Source organism: Malaclemys terrapin, chromosome 7 (genome assembly GCF_027887155.1).
Source record: "Malaclemys terrapin pileata isolate rMalTer1 chromosome 7, rMalTer1.hap1, whole genome shotgun sequence".
Taxonomy (NCBI): domain Eukaryota; kingdom Metazoa; phylum Chordata; order Testudines; family Emydidae; genus Malaclemys; species Malaclemys terrapin.
In genome coordinates, this window is record NC_071511.1 from 32,968,520 (window position 1) to 32,985,453 (window position 16,934).

General features: G+C 56.6%; 1 protein-coding gene across 23 annotated transcripts in view; it reads right to left on the reverse strand.

Moving 5' to 3' along the window:
• The window catches only part of NRXN2 (neurexin 2), a 297,135-nt gene extending 280,973 nt beyond the window's left edge, over positions 1-16,162 (reverse strand). For 21 of the 23 annotated variants that reach the window (XM_054035015.1, XM_054035031.1, XM_054035016.1 and 18 more), the window contains exon 1: positions 621-700. The gene's annotated coding sequence lies outside the window, so the exon portion shown is untranslated. The other 2 variants (XM_054035003.1, XM_054035004.1) reach the window with 2 other exon arrangements.
• Positions 16,163-16,934: the final 772 nt, after the last annotated feature.

The window sequence follows — 16,934 nt, forward strand, 5'->3', positions numbered from 1 at the left end:
CCTCCCCCCCTCCTTCTCCCACACATACACCCCAACCCCCACTGGACCTCCCCCTATCCTTCCTTTCACACACCCCGATCCTCTGCCAGACCTTCCCCGCATCCCATCCCCCTCACACCCACCCTGCCAGGCCTCCCCCCAATCCCCTCCCCCCCCCCACTCCAATCCCCTGACAGGCCTCCCCCAATCCCATCCTCCCCACACACACCCCGACCCCTGCTGGGCCTCCCCCCTCATACACTCTGATCCCCTGCTGGGCCTATCCCCCCCCCACTCCAATCCCCTGCCAGGCCTCCCCCGCCCACTGCATCCCCCCCATCACACACCCCAGTCCTCTGTCAGGCCTCTGCCCCATCCGATCCTCCCCTCACACACACACACACTGTTTCCCCTTCGGGCCTTCCCCCCACCCACAAGTCCCCACCCCTAACCTCAACCCCAAACTGCCAGCCCCCAACACCGGCTTCCAGGGCCTCCCCCTCCTATTTCAACAACTGGGTAAACAACATGATCTGCTGGGTCTTGCTTTGGCCAGATGCTCTCAAGTAATCCAGTTGGGAGGGCAGTGGGGTACAGTAGTTAGAGCAGGGGGCTGGGAGTCAGGACTCCTGGGTTCTCACCTGGGTCTTGGAGGGGAGAAGGTTGGTGGGACTGGGGGAATCAGGACTTGTGAAGAGATGGCTCAGTGCACAAGACACACACACTACTTACAGCACTGCAGGCTGGGAATGGCGTTGCTTTATTCAGCTAAACACCAGGGTGGGGGAAAACACTCACAAGCTAAACAGGAAGCATGGGAGGAGTGGAGCCTGGCTCCCAACCATGGCAGTCGGGAATAACCCAGTTAACTCCATGATGACCACTTTACTACAGAATTCCTGGGTTCTTTCTTTCCCCGGCTCTGGGAAGGGAGCAAGTCTCCCAGTTAGAGAAGGGGGATCGGGAGCCAGGACTCCTGGCTCAAGGTGAAATTTCTGGGCCCTCAGAATTGCTGACATTCTTAATTTATTTTCTATAGCTAACATGATCAGAGCCCAGGGTGGGAAGGGAGTGAAGAGGGGAGGGGAATGCTGGGTGGGAGCAAGGGGGCAGTAAAGAGGGAGGGAACGCAACCTAGGGGCGCTAAAGCCCCACAGCCCCAGCAAGCAGTGTCTCGCTCAGCCCAAACACAGCCAGGGCAGGCATCGATCGTCGCTCAGCACTGCCACTGCAGGGCGCCTTGAAGGTCAAGCAGAGGAGGAGACCCGGGTGGGGGGAGTGTTGGACAGATCGACTCCAGGGAGAGATAAGAACCCCCAGGCCTCTGCCAAGGGCCCATCTAGCCCCGATATCCCCCAGTCCCTGCTCCGCATCAGACCATGCAGTGCCCGGGCCGATCACAGTCAGGGTCCATGCAGCGCCCAGCCCCACAGGGCCCCCGCTCTCGGTCAGGGCCTGTGCAGCGCCCAAGCCGATCTCAGTCAGTGTCCGTGCAGCACCCAGCTCTGCGGGGCCCCCGCTCTGGGTCGGGGACTGCAGCGCCCGGGCCGATCACAGTCAGGGTCCGTGCAGCGCCCAGCCCCACAGGGCCCCTGCTTTCGGTCAGGGCCTGTGCAGCGCCCAGGCCGATCTCAGTCAGGGTCCGTGCAGCGCCCAGCCCCACAGGGCCCCCGCTCTCGGTCAGGGCCTGTGCAGCGCCCAGGCCGATCTCAGTCAGGGTCCGTGCAGCGCCCAGCCCCACAGGGCCCCCGCTTTCGGTCAGGGCCTGTGCAGCACCCGGGCCGATCACAGTCAGGGTCCATGCAGCGCCCAGCCCCACAGGGCCCCCGCTCTCGGTCAGGGCCTGTGCAGCACCCAGGCCAATCTCAGTCAGTGTCCGTGCAGCACCCAGCTCCACGGGGCCCCCACTCTGGGTCGGGGACTGTGCAGCGCCTGGGCCGATCTCAGTCAGGGTCCGTGCAGCGCCCAGCCCCACAGGGCCCCCGCTCTTGGTCAGGGCCTGTGCAGCACCCAGGACGATCTCAGTCAGTGTCCGTGCAGCACCTAGCTCCACGGGCCCCCAGCTCTGGGTCGGGGACTGTGCAGCGCCCGGGCTGATCTCAGTCAGTGTCCGTGCAGCACCCAGCCCCACAGGGCCCCCGCTCTCGGTCAGGGCCTGTGCAGCGCCCGGGCCGATCACAGTCAGGGTCCGTGCAGCGCCCAGCTCCACAGGGCCCCTGCTCTGGGTCAGGGCCTGTGCAGCGCCCGGGCCGATCACAGTCAGGGTCCGTGCAGCACCCAGCCCCACAGGGCCCTGATCTCACTTGAGGTCCAGGCAATGCCCGGCCCAATGGGGGACCTAATCTCCATTGCAGGCAGAGGGGGGAATCAGTGAAGTGCCTGGAGCCTCTTGGCACAACCATCATACATACAGCAACATGCATTTCTGAATTCACCGGCTCTGTGCGTAACAGGCCCTGTGGTGAGAGACGGGCGAGGGTGCCGGAGTTCCCAGCTGCCTGTTCCATATTTAAGCACCAAGCTGTTGCTTTCACACACGCATGCCCTGACTCAACAGAGGAGCACGGGCTCCACTGTCTATGAATACAAGGCAAGCGGGACACCTAACGGCAACACGGGGATCCCTGCAGCCTGGGAGAGAAATGGGGGAGTGGGACACGGGGCCTTTCCTTCCAAGGGGGCGCCAGCTCTGATCTGTCCCCAGGGGGATAGGCTGGCTCAGGGGAAATGAGGGAGAGGGGGCTTTCCCCTCTAAGGCATCATCAATTCCATCTCCTCACAGTTCCAGCTGAGGGGTTTAACCACCACCTTCTCTCTCAAAAAAGACACTGAGCTCTGTGAAATGGGGGCAGGAGTGGAGGGGTGATTAAAAGGCTTTGGAGGATGCAGCATCAGGGGGGCTGGAAGGGACAGTGGAGGGGGCAGCGTCAGGCACTGAGTTTGTGCTGTTAATTTTAACTAACCTCAAATTATGTTTATGTCAAGAACAGAACTGCCTCCCTCAGCCCCACCCCCGACTAGACTCTGATCCAGGGCGATTCCGAAATCCAAATCCTGAACTCGGGAGCACTTGAGCTGCATGAAAATATAATCACCTGGAGTCCTGGCTCCCAGCCCCCTGGCTCCAACCCGCTAGACCCCACTCCCCACCCAGAGCTGGAGACAGAACCCAGGAGTCCTAGCTCCCACTTCTGTTCTTTACTTAGGGCTTAGAATTACTGGGTTCTATCCCTGGCTCTGGGATGCAGGTGGGGTCAAGTGGGATAAGGAGGATGGGGGGTTGGAGCCAGGACTCCTGGGTTCTATACCTGGCTCTGGGAGAGGAGTGGGATCTAATGGGATAGAGCAAGGGCAGAGCGGAGAGTCAGGACTCCTGTGTCCTGGGGGATGTTGGTGGGGTGCAGGGTCCTTGGGCTGCCCCAGTACTGGGGGTGAATTTCACTCCATCTATGCTGAGAAGGCATTAAACAGTCTGGCACCCCTGTGGGTTGCATCTGGCTATGAGCCCAGCCACCCAGGTTCAAAGTCACTGCCCCTCAGGGGACTCAAAACTGAGAGCTGGTATGTGCCCACAGAGGGGGGCTGTATGGTTGTCCAAGTGTGGGTGGGCACTGAGGTATCCCTCCCTGCTCCACCATACCTCCTCAGAGTTCTGGACAAAGCCTAGGCCCATGGCGCAGCCAGGGTGGGAACGGAAGGCAGGGAGCTTGAGGTCGGCAGCTTGAATTGATCCTGCCATGCGGCACCAGAATTATCAGTGCAGCCAGGGCACGCGGTGCCAGACTGGCACCTGGGGGAGGGGGGATCCAGCGGCTCTGCAACCTTGGGGTGACTTCTAGCAGGCAGAGCCCTGCGCCAGAAGTAGAATCCAGGAGTTCTGACTGCCCCCCCCCCCCCCCCCCCCCCCGCTCGAACCACTAGACCCTACTCCCTTCCCAGAGCTGGTTTCCAAGCAGGGAAGTGACTGCTTTTGACTCTCACAGACAGAGCTTGCAGCAAAGGCAGAAAATATAAATACTAATCAGTGCAGTCCCTTGGGGGAGCGGGCACAGCGGGGGGAGCAGCTCTGGGCGATCAATCAGCAGCTGTCATCGCTCCCATCACAGGCCAAGACACCAGCCTACGCAGCATGCACAGGCCACCGCATCAAGGGCAAGGGGGAAGAGCTAGTATTCTCCCTGGCAGTCAGTGCTGGCCCCAATGCCCCAGCACGGCACTAGGGGGCGCTATGCTGCAGAGTAGGGAGCGCTTTCCCCTCACAACCAGTGCTGACACAGCATGGCATTAGGGGGTGCTGTGCTGTGCTGCAGGGAGTGGTGTCAGGGCCTCAGTAAGGGGCACTCTCCCCTAACAGGCCCTTAAAATTCCTCCATATAATGTGACTGTTAGAAACCTGCTGAGTCACACCCCAGAGATGGCTGCATTTTATGGAGGATCTTGTGAGTACATGGCAAACCTCAGAATAGAACCCAGGAGTCCTGCCTCCCAGTCCCACCCCACCCCACCCCACTCTTACCCACTAGACCCCTCTCCCCTCCCATCCCAGGAAATCTGATAAGTGTCACAATAATTCAGGAGATTAAAGGATTGGCTGTGAAAAGTCCATCCTTGCCCCGGGTCACTAGGATATGGCATTTCCACCCCGGATTAAAAAACCCCTGTCTCAGCTATTTCCCACCCCCCCACACCTCTCCCTAGTGCTCCCTCATCTTCCAATCTGCTCCCCCCAATTAAGAGCCCCATACTTTAGCCCTCTCCAGCCTGGAACTCACAACTTCCTGCACCTCCCTCCCTGGCACCTGCCCTCCACTCACACTCCAGTTGGTCCATGTTTCTAGCCCCTCCCAGGCACTGCACCCAAGCAGGGAGAGTCAGGAGTGGGGCGGGGATAGAAGGAAAAGGGGAAGGAAGGGGGGTTGGCTCTCCTCCCCATCTCATTCCTGTGCCCTGGCATGGGGGTGTGGGGAGAGTCACACCCCCTCCCCCCGGGGTACAGCCCATTTGGTGGGCAAACACAGCAGTCAGGTCTGGGTGCAACTGAGAGGCACCAAACCTCATTTCAGGGAACGAGGAACTGTGCCACCCCCCAAAAGCATGTTACCACCAGCCTGGCCATGCTGGGCCCAGAATAGACTTGGGGTGTTGCTGGGCCACCTTTCCATGCAAACACACACACACACCCCCCTCACATACATACACACATACACACACACACACACACACACTCTGCCCCCAACTGCCCTGCGTTCACCAAGAGAGAATTGTCCAGCCAATCTCCCAGGGCCTCAGAACTGACCCTGACCCATTCCCCACCCTCGTCCCATTCATAAGACAAGTTTGCTGGGTCTCAGCCTGGTTGGTCCCTAGCAGGACAGGGCTCACCAGTCCCCCATCACAGCAGCCCCCTGCACTCCCATCCCCCCTTACACCACCCCCGCCCCTCCCACCTTCCTATTTGTGGATCTCAGCAGCAGGACTGAGTCAGCCACAGAGATGGCACTTCCCAGTCCTCCCTGGGGGGACCCAAGGTTTAGGACTGACTCAGCTGTGTGGGGGGAGCTGTGTGTGTGCGCGCATGTGTGTCCCTGTCCGGGGGGGCCTCCCCCTGCCATTGCCCCCCCTCTGGGGACACACACAGAAGTCAGGCTGTGTGACAAGATCACCTAGAAAATCTGAGAGATCACCCCGGCCCCGTCCCAGCACAGACCCCTTCTCCCCACCGACCGAGATCGTCCCCCTCAACACAGACCCTTTCCCACCCCCAACCGAGACCGCCCCCCCAGCACAGACCCCTTCTCCCCACCGACTGAGACCGCCCCCCCAACACAGACCCCTTCCCACCCCCAACCGAAACCGCCCCCCCAGCACAGACCCCTTCCCACCCCTGACCGAGACCGCCCCCCCAACACAGACCCCTTCTCCCCACACCGACCGAGATTGTCCCCCCCAACACAGACACCTTCTCCCCCCACCGACCGAGATTGTCCCCCGCAACACAGACCCCTTAGCCCCCCACCGACTGAGACCGCCCACCCCCCCAGCACAGACCCCCTTCCCATCCCCCAACCGAGATCAGGGCCTCCCCCCGGTTCAGGGCCTCCCCCCGGTCCCAGCACTGACCCCTTCCCACCCTCCGACAAGATCCAGACCCCCTCCCCCCCTGGTCCCAGCACTGATCCCTTCCTCCCACTGACTGAGATCATCCCCACATCCCAGCCCATCCCAGCACAGACCCCTTCCCCCCAACCCAGATCTCCCTCCCTTTCCCCCCACCCGAGATCGAGCCCTCCACCAGTCCCAGGACAGACCCTTCCCCCCAACCCAGATCGCTCCCCCATCCCAGCACACACCCCTTCCCCCCAACCCAGATCGGACCTCTCCCATCCCAGCACAGACCTCTTCCCCCCACCGACCAAGATTGGGCCTCCTCCCCCCTCTCAGCACAGACCCTGTCTCCCCCAACCAAGATCACCTCCCTTGTGCCACACTGACCCCCCTGCCTGAGATTGGGGCCCCCCTTGCACTATACAGACTGACCCCTCCCAACTGAGATTGCAATACAAGCAGGTGCCCACAGAAACTGGGTCTCTCTCTCACACTGTACAGGCCCCCACACCAATCAGGATCAGGGCCCCCATTGTTCTGGGCGCTACACACACCCCGAATTACTGAGCTGGGACCTTCACCACGCCACGCGCAGCACAGACACACAGTGAGAAAGAGCCCTGCCCCAAGAGCTCCCAGTCTGAACGGACAAAGCTGGGGAGTGGGAAAGGACTTGAGCCAGGAATAGAACCCAGCAGCCCTGCACTCTACTTCCCTGACCACCCCGCTGTGCCACGCTGCCTTTAAACCAATTCCTCTTCCCTTATGCCCTTATAAAAGGCCCCAAGCAAGGTGTCCCCCCCACACACACCCCACACCGCCCGCCAGCTCCTGGGCGTGGAAGGGGGAGACGCCTGTTTTTATATTTACACACACAAGGCTCTCTCAATAATTCAGCAGCAGTCAGCTCAGATTAGGGCTTAGCTTGTCCTGCCGGGATCAGTAATAAATAAAATATCACTGGTTAGCGCAGACGTACGGGAGCAGAGGGGAAGGTGGGGTACGTTCTTAATGAAAGGCCTTTAAATCCAGCCCTGAGCTCCCCCTGCAATCACAGATCAGACAGACGGGCCTTCAGGGTAACGAGATCAGCCCAGATCAGCCCCCAGGGCGAGGAAAGGAAGGTACATCTTAACCGCTTCCCGTTTGATGGTAACGCCTACAAGCCACAGCAGGAATTGGGGGGCCCATCCCACCAAGCACTGCACGGACCCCAACCGAGATCGGGCCCCTATTGTGCCAGGTGCTGCACAGACCCTGACCAAGGTCCGGGCACTGCACAGACCCCGACCAAGATCGAGGTCCCTGTCGGACCAGGCACCACACAGGTCCCTGTGACTGCTATCAGGGGCCCCATCGTGCCAGGGGCTGCACAGACCTCTTCAACTGAGATTGTGGCCCCCCGTCATTCTGGGCACTGCACAGCTACACACACACCTGACCGAGGTCAGGGTCCCCATTGGGCATGGAGGGTGGCTAGACCCATTTCCCGGGTTATGGGAGGGTTAAGAGTTATGCCACCCACACTGCATAGCAGCCTTAACTCTGCCCCTGCTGCTGGCAGTGGAACTGGGACACACCTTGCCCTCATCCAGCACAATTCTATGCGTCCTGATGACTGTATTGCCCAGGATCCTATTGCACCAGGGGCTGTACAGACACAGACTCAAACAGCTTCACGCCCTCCTCCCGCTCCCTGCACTAGGCCTTCCAACCACACTGCCCCACCCACCGGGGCCCAGCTCCCCGTTGCATCCACAAAGCCACCTCTTGAGCCACAGTGGCTACACAAGACTTGAGCACGGTGAGGCTGCTGGCGGGTAGAGATCACGGCCTGTCAGCGCTGGCCAGGCCTGTCACATCGCACTGCCCTGTCCAGCTGTCTCCACCTGTTATCTCTGGGCTTACACTTAGGCCAGGTCCACCCCAGAAGTGCCGTGCTGGGAGCGCCGCCCCAGTATGGTACCGGCAAAGCCCTTCCACCGTGGACCCAGCTTAGCCTGACACACAATGGCGTATCCCAGCCCCTGTGTGGAACAAGCTGGAGTGGTAAAACTTTGCTCCGCCAGCCTAGCTGCTCTGCACTAGGGGCATTTGCTGGCACAGACATGTTGGTTGGAGATCATGCTTGTGCCACAGATGTTTATAGTATAGGCCAGGCCTCGGACTGCAGGCTCCCTGGGCCAGGGACCGCCTGTTAGTTCTGTACAGCACCTAGCGCAATCCGTGTCGCTGTACCAACCCGGAGCAGTGGCCAGCAGGAGATGCAGCCAGGCTGGTCCCCAGTGCCCATCGTTGCCCAGTGCTGTGTTAATGCCCACAGTGCGCTGGCCCCACAACAGTGTCATCAGCCTGAGCTCTGCACCTTTCGTCCCTAGATCTTGAAGTGTTTTACAAAGGAGGTCAGCCTCATTATCCCCATTGTACAGGGGGGAAACTGAGGCACAACGCAGTGTTGTGACTCGTCCCAGGTCACAACGCAGGCCGTGGCTGAGCTGGGAGTAGAGCCCTGTCCATCAGGCCACAAAAGGCAGCCCCTGGGGCAGGCACTGGGGCAGAGGGAAGTCCCAGTGCAAGGAGGAGCGAATGGGGCTTAAGACCAAGTGACTGGTTTGGAACCGCAAAGAGGCAGCACAGGCGGCTGGCTCAGCCCCCGACTGTGAGTCAGGGCGAGGGCATACCGTGAGCATGCCCTCTTCACTCAGCCCTCGGGTCCCCAGCAGGGACAGGGAGATGGCAGAGAAAACGCCACCGTCGCTCTGCATTCTCTGCTGTCACCAAGTTTTTGAGTGGTGAATTTCCCTTGTTGAGGGGGAAGGGGGATGGTGGGGAGGGCATAGCAAGGGCACCTGTGGGTGACATAAAGGGCCATGCTTTACCACTGCTCGCTTACCAGCTGGGCCTCCTCTGTGACCCTGATGGGACCCAGGAGAGGAGCGGAGCCACAGAGCCCGCCTGGGCACTGAGCATGCCTGGTCTCCCCAGGGTGGGCCTATGCCAGGCACCGAGTGTGCCCAGTCTCCACTCCCCACCTCATCTCCAAGCTGCCCCGTGCAATCATTACTGGAGAAACGCCAACGCATCAGCTGTGTCTGAGCACCAAGCAGGAGCTCTTCCATCCACGCAGCGTGTGTAATTAACCGCCTTGAAATAACTCGGAGCCCAGCAATTGCTCCGTTGCAGGCAGCAGATGGAATTAGTGGGGATTCCCCACACACGCACACGGCCCCCCGTACTCCTCCCTACAACTGCCCCCGATACAGCATCCAACTCTGCCTCCCCCTCCATTCCATACAAACAGAATCCATCCTTACCACTGCTGCAGTTGCCTTCCATGCTCCCAACAACACTGGGATTTGGGTGCTGAAATGCAGCTGCCTCTGGGGTGCAGTGGGGGGACTGATCATACAGGGATCCTCCACCCAGTGCTGAGATTCAGTCATGTCTGTGGTGGTTGGGCATGGGGGCTGTTTATACAGGGATTCCTTGCTCAGGGCTGAAAGGCAGCTGCCTCTGGGGTGGAGCACAGGGGGCTGTTTAACACACTGGCTTTACACAGCACTGTAAATTGACACAGATATTATAGGAAGTAAAGAGACATGCACTGCCCCCAAGGAGTCATAGTCTAAGGCCCTGACCCCTAACACTTACCAGGAAGGATAACATTACTTTGCCAGAGCAGCCCCCTGGTGCACGACTGAGCACTAGGATGTGTGTGGGGATGGGGAATGCCTTTACACCAAACCTTCCAGGGAGGGATGTGGGGTCTAGTGGGTTAGAACAGAGAGCGCTAGGAGTCAGGATGCCTGGGTTCTATCCCCAACTCAGGAAGGGTAGTGGGTTAGAGGTAGGGGGCTGGGAGCCAGGACTCCTGGGTTCTACAGAGGTCAGACTATGACTTTAAAAGTTGCTTTTGGGGGAATTCCTTAAAAAAACCCTGACATCTGACCCCCTTGGGTCACAGCTCCAAGAATCCGGCCCACCAGGATCAAAGATGGGATATAAACTCATGTTAACCAGCAGCTTTTAACCCCAAGTCTGCACAGGATCCACTGCATTTGCACCCCCATTAGCTGGGCAAGGCGAATCCGAGGGGGCCGTGTTGGCTTCTCCACACCCAGCCCTGACAGACAGAGGAGGGAGATACTCTATGATCCTTTGTATTCACCCACTCCTGGGGTCTCTGCTAGTCCCCTTCCCCTTTGTTCTGCCCTACTGCGCTCCCTCCCCCCCACCCACACAGCATTCAGTCTGCCCCCTCCCGACAGGCCTATCTCTTCAAGTGACACAAAATTCCCATGCTTCAGGAGGATTATAATCCCACACAAGCTGCAGCCCCATTCCAGTGCCCACTGCAATGCCAGGGGATTATAATCCCACACACGCTGCAGCTCCATTCCACTGCAATGATGCGGGATTATATACACACACACACACACTGCAATGCCTTTCCAGCACTCCATGCACCCCCCATTCAGATGTAGCATCTTCACTGCAGTGATATTCCAGTAAAAGTAGAGATCCCAGGGAGATTATACTCTCCAGATGGGGCAGTTCCAAAGCCCCATGAATCTTCCCCACTAGTGAAATAGGTGGCTTCTTGCATTGCCATTCCAGTGCCAGTTGCCATTCCAGTGCTATGATGCCCTTTGCAGTATCCTTCCAGTGTCAGCTGCCATTCCAGTGCCACCCCACCCTCTGCAGTGCCCTTCCTCCTCACGGCATTGCTCCACCAGTGCCAGATAAACCCAGCAACAAAATCTCCCTCAACTCTTCCAGTTACCAATTCTCCCTTCCCACACTGGGTGGTGGACCAGGTTCTACCCACATGTTGTCCTCTGCACCCCTGCCACAAGGTGCCAAAGCTGAGGGTGCAGCCCATACACCTCCCATGCAGCTCCCCCCAATCACCCATCGATCCAGCCTGCCTGCCCTGCAACAGCCCCCCATGCCATCTGGAACAGCCAGGGCACAAGACACCCAAGCCCCACTCTCCCATTGGTGCAGACACGGGATGGACCCTAGGACAATTCGCCCAGCCCTGCCCACAATGCCTACTGCCCCCTCAGCCACCAGGATGGGAGCAGACAGGCTCCACACTCTGCCAGTGCCATGCACATGGGCAAAAATGGTCACACAGCTCTAAATTGGTCCTTAAGTGACTCTGCCAAGGTCTTGGGGAATCAAAGCAGCTGGGTTCCTCTCCTTCGCAGAGGATGAGGGCAGAGCCAGACACTCACAGGGGCATCAGCCAGCTGATGCTACTAGCAGTCATTAAATTAACACCAGACCCAGCTCTGCAGAGCCCCCTGAAGTCAGTGGTCTGAGGGGGCTCCAAAGATGGGTTTCAAGCCCTGGTTCTCGGGGGGGATTGGAGTCTGATGGGTTAGCGCAGGGAAGGCTGGGAGTCAGGACTCCTGGGTTCTATTCCTGGCTCTGCCACTGACATTGGGTAACTCCAACTCCATGCCTCTGTTTCCCTTCCCGCTCTTTGTCTAAATAGACTGTGAACTCCTAGGGACAGGGACAGTCTCTCACTGTGGGTCTGTGCAGCGCCTGGCATGACAGGGCCCCAATCTTGGTCAAAGCATCTGCATGCCACTCTCATATAAATACCAGGTTTTTTTGGCAGTAAACCTTGCACACAGGAAAGCAATCACGCTGGATTACAAGGCTGCGTACAACTGGGAAGGTTTGGGTTTTTTTACAAATAAAGGATCACTTTTTAAGCCAGTTTGCAAAATCAGGTGCAAATCCATGCTTGCACAAACTACTGTAAATTAAACCTGGTGCTTGCGGGGGGAGGGGGGGGCGAGCTATTGAATTAAGGCCAGAAAGGGTCTGTGGGATTTATTTTTTTGCTCCTTCTTTTGGCTGCAGGGAAAGAAATCCGTCACATTTATCTGGGCCACCACTTTAAAGAAAGGAAAATTATAAAGAAATTACAAACCCCTTAACTACAAGGAGAGAGATTGCACAAGACGTGGGGGAAGGAGGGGTTTTCTTCCCTTCTCCAGCAACATTCAAATGTATCAATTAGTCACAGCCCCGGCTTTTGTTTTATAATTGGAGGAAAGGGGCAGCAGAAGGAAATTTAAAAGAGGAAAAAGCAATAGCCAAGCAAGCAGGTTTATAAACATGCAGGCACACACGCCAGAATTTGGAGCGAATTAAAGAAAGTTGAACTCCTGGGTGGAACGTTGTAGCGAGACGATAAGGAAAAGCAACAGAAGGAGAATGCTCTCCAGGGCTTTTGTGGGGCTGTTTTATCTGAAGTGATAAAACTCTTCGAGTGAAATATTCCAAGGAGAACCCTTCTCAACTATTCACCGCGAGAGGGAGGGAGAGGAAATCAACCTTTCAGTAGGTTTTCTTCTCTGTCTCACAGGCGTTGTGTCTGGGCCCAATCGCACACCAGTTCTCACCTGGACGTCCAGGCGGAGTTCGGTTTCATTTAGGCCAGTCGGGAATGGGCTTAGGCTACGCTGAAGTAAAGGCTCTAACGCCAAGGAAGGCAGCACAAGAATGGCTGGAAGCGGAAAGTCAGACACATTCTAATTAAAAACAAGGCTCCAGTTTTTAACAGGGAGGGGGATTAACTGCTGGAACAAACCCCCGAGGGCAGGGGTAGGTTCTCATCTCCAGGCCAGATGGCTGCCATTCCGGAAGACGCTTTAGACCAGCGGTTCTCAACCAGGGGTCCGTGTACCCTTGGGGGTACACTGAGGTCTTCCAGGGGGTACATCAACTCATCTAGATATCTGCCTAGTTTTACAACAGGCTACACAAAAAGCACTAGCGAAGTCAGAACAAACTAAAATTTCATACAGACAAAATGCAAAAGGAAGCAGTTTCTCAGTAACAGTGAACTATGACACTTCTGTATTTTTATGTCTGATTTGGTAAGCAAGTCGTTTTTAAGCGAGGTGAAGCTTGGGGATACGTGAGACAAATCAGACTCCTGCAAGGGGGACAGTCGTCTGGAAAGGCCGATACCACAGCTTTAGATAAACACAAGGGCTTGAGCTCAGTGCAGGGGTGAGGTTCTCTGGCCTGTTGCGCAGCAGGGCAGACGAAAAGATCTAACAGTCCCTTCTGGCCTTTCAGACTATGTATCCAGGCTGGAAACCTCCCGTAGGCCCTGAGAAATCAATGTTGGGGGGCCGGATTGCGTTGGTTCAAGACCAGCAGCAGCCGGCTTCATCCAGTTTTAAGCCAGTGTCGATATGCCCCATGCAACATTGAAACCACCCCACTTGGCCCACCCAATCTTTGGCTCCATAGGCACAGGCTGAGAGCCCCCAGCTCTTTGCATCCAGCGATCTCCAAGTGCTCTCCAAAGCAGGCCTGTGTCATCATCTCCCTTCTATGGATGGGGAAACTGAGGCACAGGGAAAGCAGTGACTTGCCCCAGGTAACCCAGCAGGCCCATGGCAGTATTCAGCCTCCCGAGTGCCACAGCAGGGATCTAGCCTCTAGGCAAGGCTGCATTTGGGGTGTAAAACACTGCCAGAGGGACAGGGTGTGTGGGGAAGCCCCATCTGGCTCAGGTTCCATCCCTCCTGTACTTTGCATGGTTGCTGAGCCTCAGTTCAACCCCAGTGGGGCAAGAAGGGGTGAGGCTGTGAGTCTGGATCCACCCAACTTGATTTCATATGAATATTTCCAGCACCCTGTCTCCAAAAATCATTTGGCAGGACAGAGCCAGCCCCCAAGCAAGTGGACATGCTGGAGAGAGGGCTTGGGTGCTGCAGGGGGTCGGACAAACCTACTGAACTACAACCCCGCTGCAACACCTGGCTTCTGCATCCAGACAGAGAGAACTGCTCACGTGGGCAAAGGGCCACGCTAAAAATCTGCTTGGATTCCCCTCCATCCCCAAAGAGCGAGTGCTGGGCATGTGGCTGAGGCCAGAATTAAAAGACAGCTATAAAATAGACTAGCTGCATATTTGTATCCGATCCTGGAGTCCATTCCCTGGGGTGAAAGACCGTGGCAGGTGTCTGTAAATCAAAGCCAAACACCTGAGACATAATAAGTGTGGGATGTAAATACATGGCTACATGAGATGGATAGACACAGACGCATTTCCCTCAGAACCATATTCATCATTCCCTCTCGCCCTGACAGTCCAGTTCTGGGCTGAGCAGACACAACAGAACTGGGCCATTCACACTGGGAGATTTGCCGTTGGTTTCCTAATAAAATTCATTAGAGTAGTTGAATTGAGTAGATACCCCCCCACACACACACACAGGGTGCTCTTGTCAGGTGGGGGCTTATTCTCAGTGTAGAAATCAGACATTCATTTAATTTGGTGGGAGAAAGGCCCTTGGGCGCCAGCCACATACAAAATCATGGAAACGGAGATGCTATTGTTTGATTTATCTAGGAAAAATTCCTCCCTCTTCCAAAGGCAGCGGTACGTTGCCCCCGATGCTGCGATAGTGTCTGACAGAGGGTTGGAAAAGCGATAAGGTGCTAGGCTGGAGTAATCTAACGCACAAAATTAATAATAAAAATGTTTGCAACATGCCAGCAGAGATATCTAACAGCCAGCCTGCGCTAACTAACAGCCCCTACTGTGAAACGCAAGCCAGGAGCTTCTCAACTGACTCCTATTTCTATGGTGGGGGGGGGTAATTTTCTTTCAAATCCTATTTTATACAGGGCTTCACATACCACCACTTGTTTCCAAGGATGCCTTTAATTTCTGCTGGGAACCCTCCGCTCATTTCCAATATAATTAATAATGTTCTCCAGACAAACTCCCCTTAAAGGGCACAACACAGCCTCCCACCCCCACTTTGCTAAGAGAAATGCTCCCATCCCACGTCAAAATATTTCAAGATACAGACACTACAGTTAACTCCGGAAAGAGAGGTTCAGAGCTTTGAGCCAATGCCAGCAACATTTTGTCAGATTGTGCTTTCATCTCCCCCGCCAGCCCCCCACCCCACAGTGTAATTTCATAAGCTTTGGGGTGTTGTGTTTGTGTGTGAGAAACAACACTACAAAACACACACAAGAGGCACAATTCATGGACGCCCCGATCTGCTCCAATCCAAATGAAACCATCCCATTAATATTAAATAATAACGTGAAGCCTTAATAACAACCACCAATCTTCAGCCAGACCCATCTGGAAACAGAATATCGCTATTTACGAATATGTTAAGCCTAGTCTAATCGCAGCAGTGGTGCTGTTCTTCAGACCATGCTGGAATTAAAGAATAATACCAACATACGGCTAATATTCACACTGCTTTCTTCCCTGCCTCCGTCTGGGCAAGATGTATTTTTTTAACTCAGCATTTCAGATGATCTATCCACCGGCGTTCCTCCTAATGCAAAGATATCAACTCCAAATGCCAGTTGCTTGCTTCAGAGAGATAACCTCAACCTTATAGATAAGGTTCACACGCGCGCATACACACACACACACACACCATGTAAAATAAATATATAAAAGACAGCCCCAGGGAAAAAATATTTTGCCAGGTCCCCACCCCCACTGGAGAGCGCAGCAAAAGCTAAAATGTCCTCAGCTCGCCTCGTTACACCCCCCCGATATCCCCTCACCCCCACTCCAATGCAGCAATGACTCCCCTGCTGCCCCCCCCATCCACAGACCCCAATGCCACCTCTGCCGGCTCTGTGTCAGCAGCAATGCAACCCCTAGCCCCCACACATAGATTCTTAAAATAGATGTCGGGGTGAGAAGGGGGTGCTCCCCACCCCTGAAATGTGCATGGATCGGCTGTAGCTCCACCACACCCCATCCCCTTGAAGTGATGCCCCCCACAACCCATCCCCACCACCTTGCTGCTTTGCAATGCTATGGAAACCCCCACGGTTGCCACGGCTGCAAAGGGTGAGGGGGGGGAGGCTAGTGCAAATGGATGCAGCGGTACCCCACCCCCACCCCCTCCCATCGCCCCCCACCCCCAAGGGCAGCGATGGGCGCAGCATCCCGGTACCTGCTCCGGGGGGGGCCTCGTACGTCCAGCTGCTGCAGAGGAAGGCAGGAGACAATAGAAAGGTGGTGGACCCTCCTCCTCCTCCTCCTCTTCTCTCTGCCCCCCCCTCCCTGCCTGGCTCCCTTGCAACAAGAGATGCTGCTGGATGCTGCTCCCGCAATCCGCCTGCAAATATGAGTGGCAGCATCAGCACCACAGCTACAGCGCCGCCCCGCCGCCCCTCCCTCCCCAGCAGGGGCGGGGGGGTTGTGCAGGCAATTTGGCACTGTGGGGGGCATGCACAGAGCAAATACAGCCCCAGGCTGGGGAACCCACCCCAGTACACCCTGGGAGCCAGATTTCTCCCACCGCTGCCATGCACCAGGATAGGGACCGAGCCATGAAGAGCTAGGCAGCCTGGCCTAGTGGGTGGAGTACAGAGCTGAGACCCAGGACTCCATTATAGAAATGCTGGGGCAGTCTGGCCTAGTGGGTGGAGTGTGGGGCTGGGAGCCAGGACTCCATTATTGCAATGTCGGGGCAGCCTGGCCTAGTGGGTGGGAGCCAGGACCCCAGTTTTGCAAAGCTGCATCTGTCCACCACTTGAACAATTTCCCCCCAAACACACACATGATAAAATGGGGGTGATACATTTGCAAACTCTAGGGGACAGGAACCTAGATTTCCTGCATCCCTCTCAAGTGGGAAGGGGAGTGGGGTCAAGGGATTACAGAAGGGGGTGGCTGGGACTTGGGACTCCTGGGTTCTGTGGGAGGTCAGATTGGTGACCATCCCTGCCCCGACAAGCTTACAGTTGAATGGACAGAGGGTGGGAAGGGAAACTGAGGCACCAGTGGGGGAAGGGACTTGTGCTAAATGGGCCCATTGGTC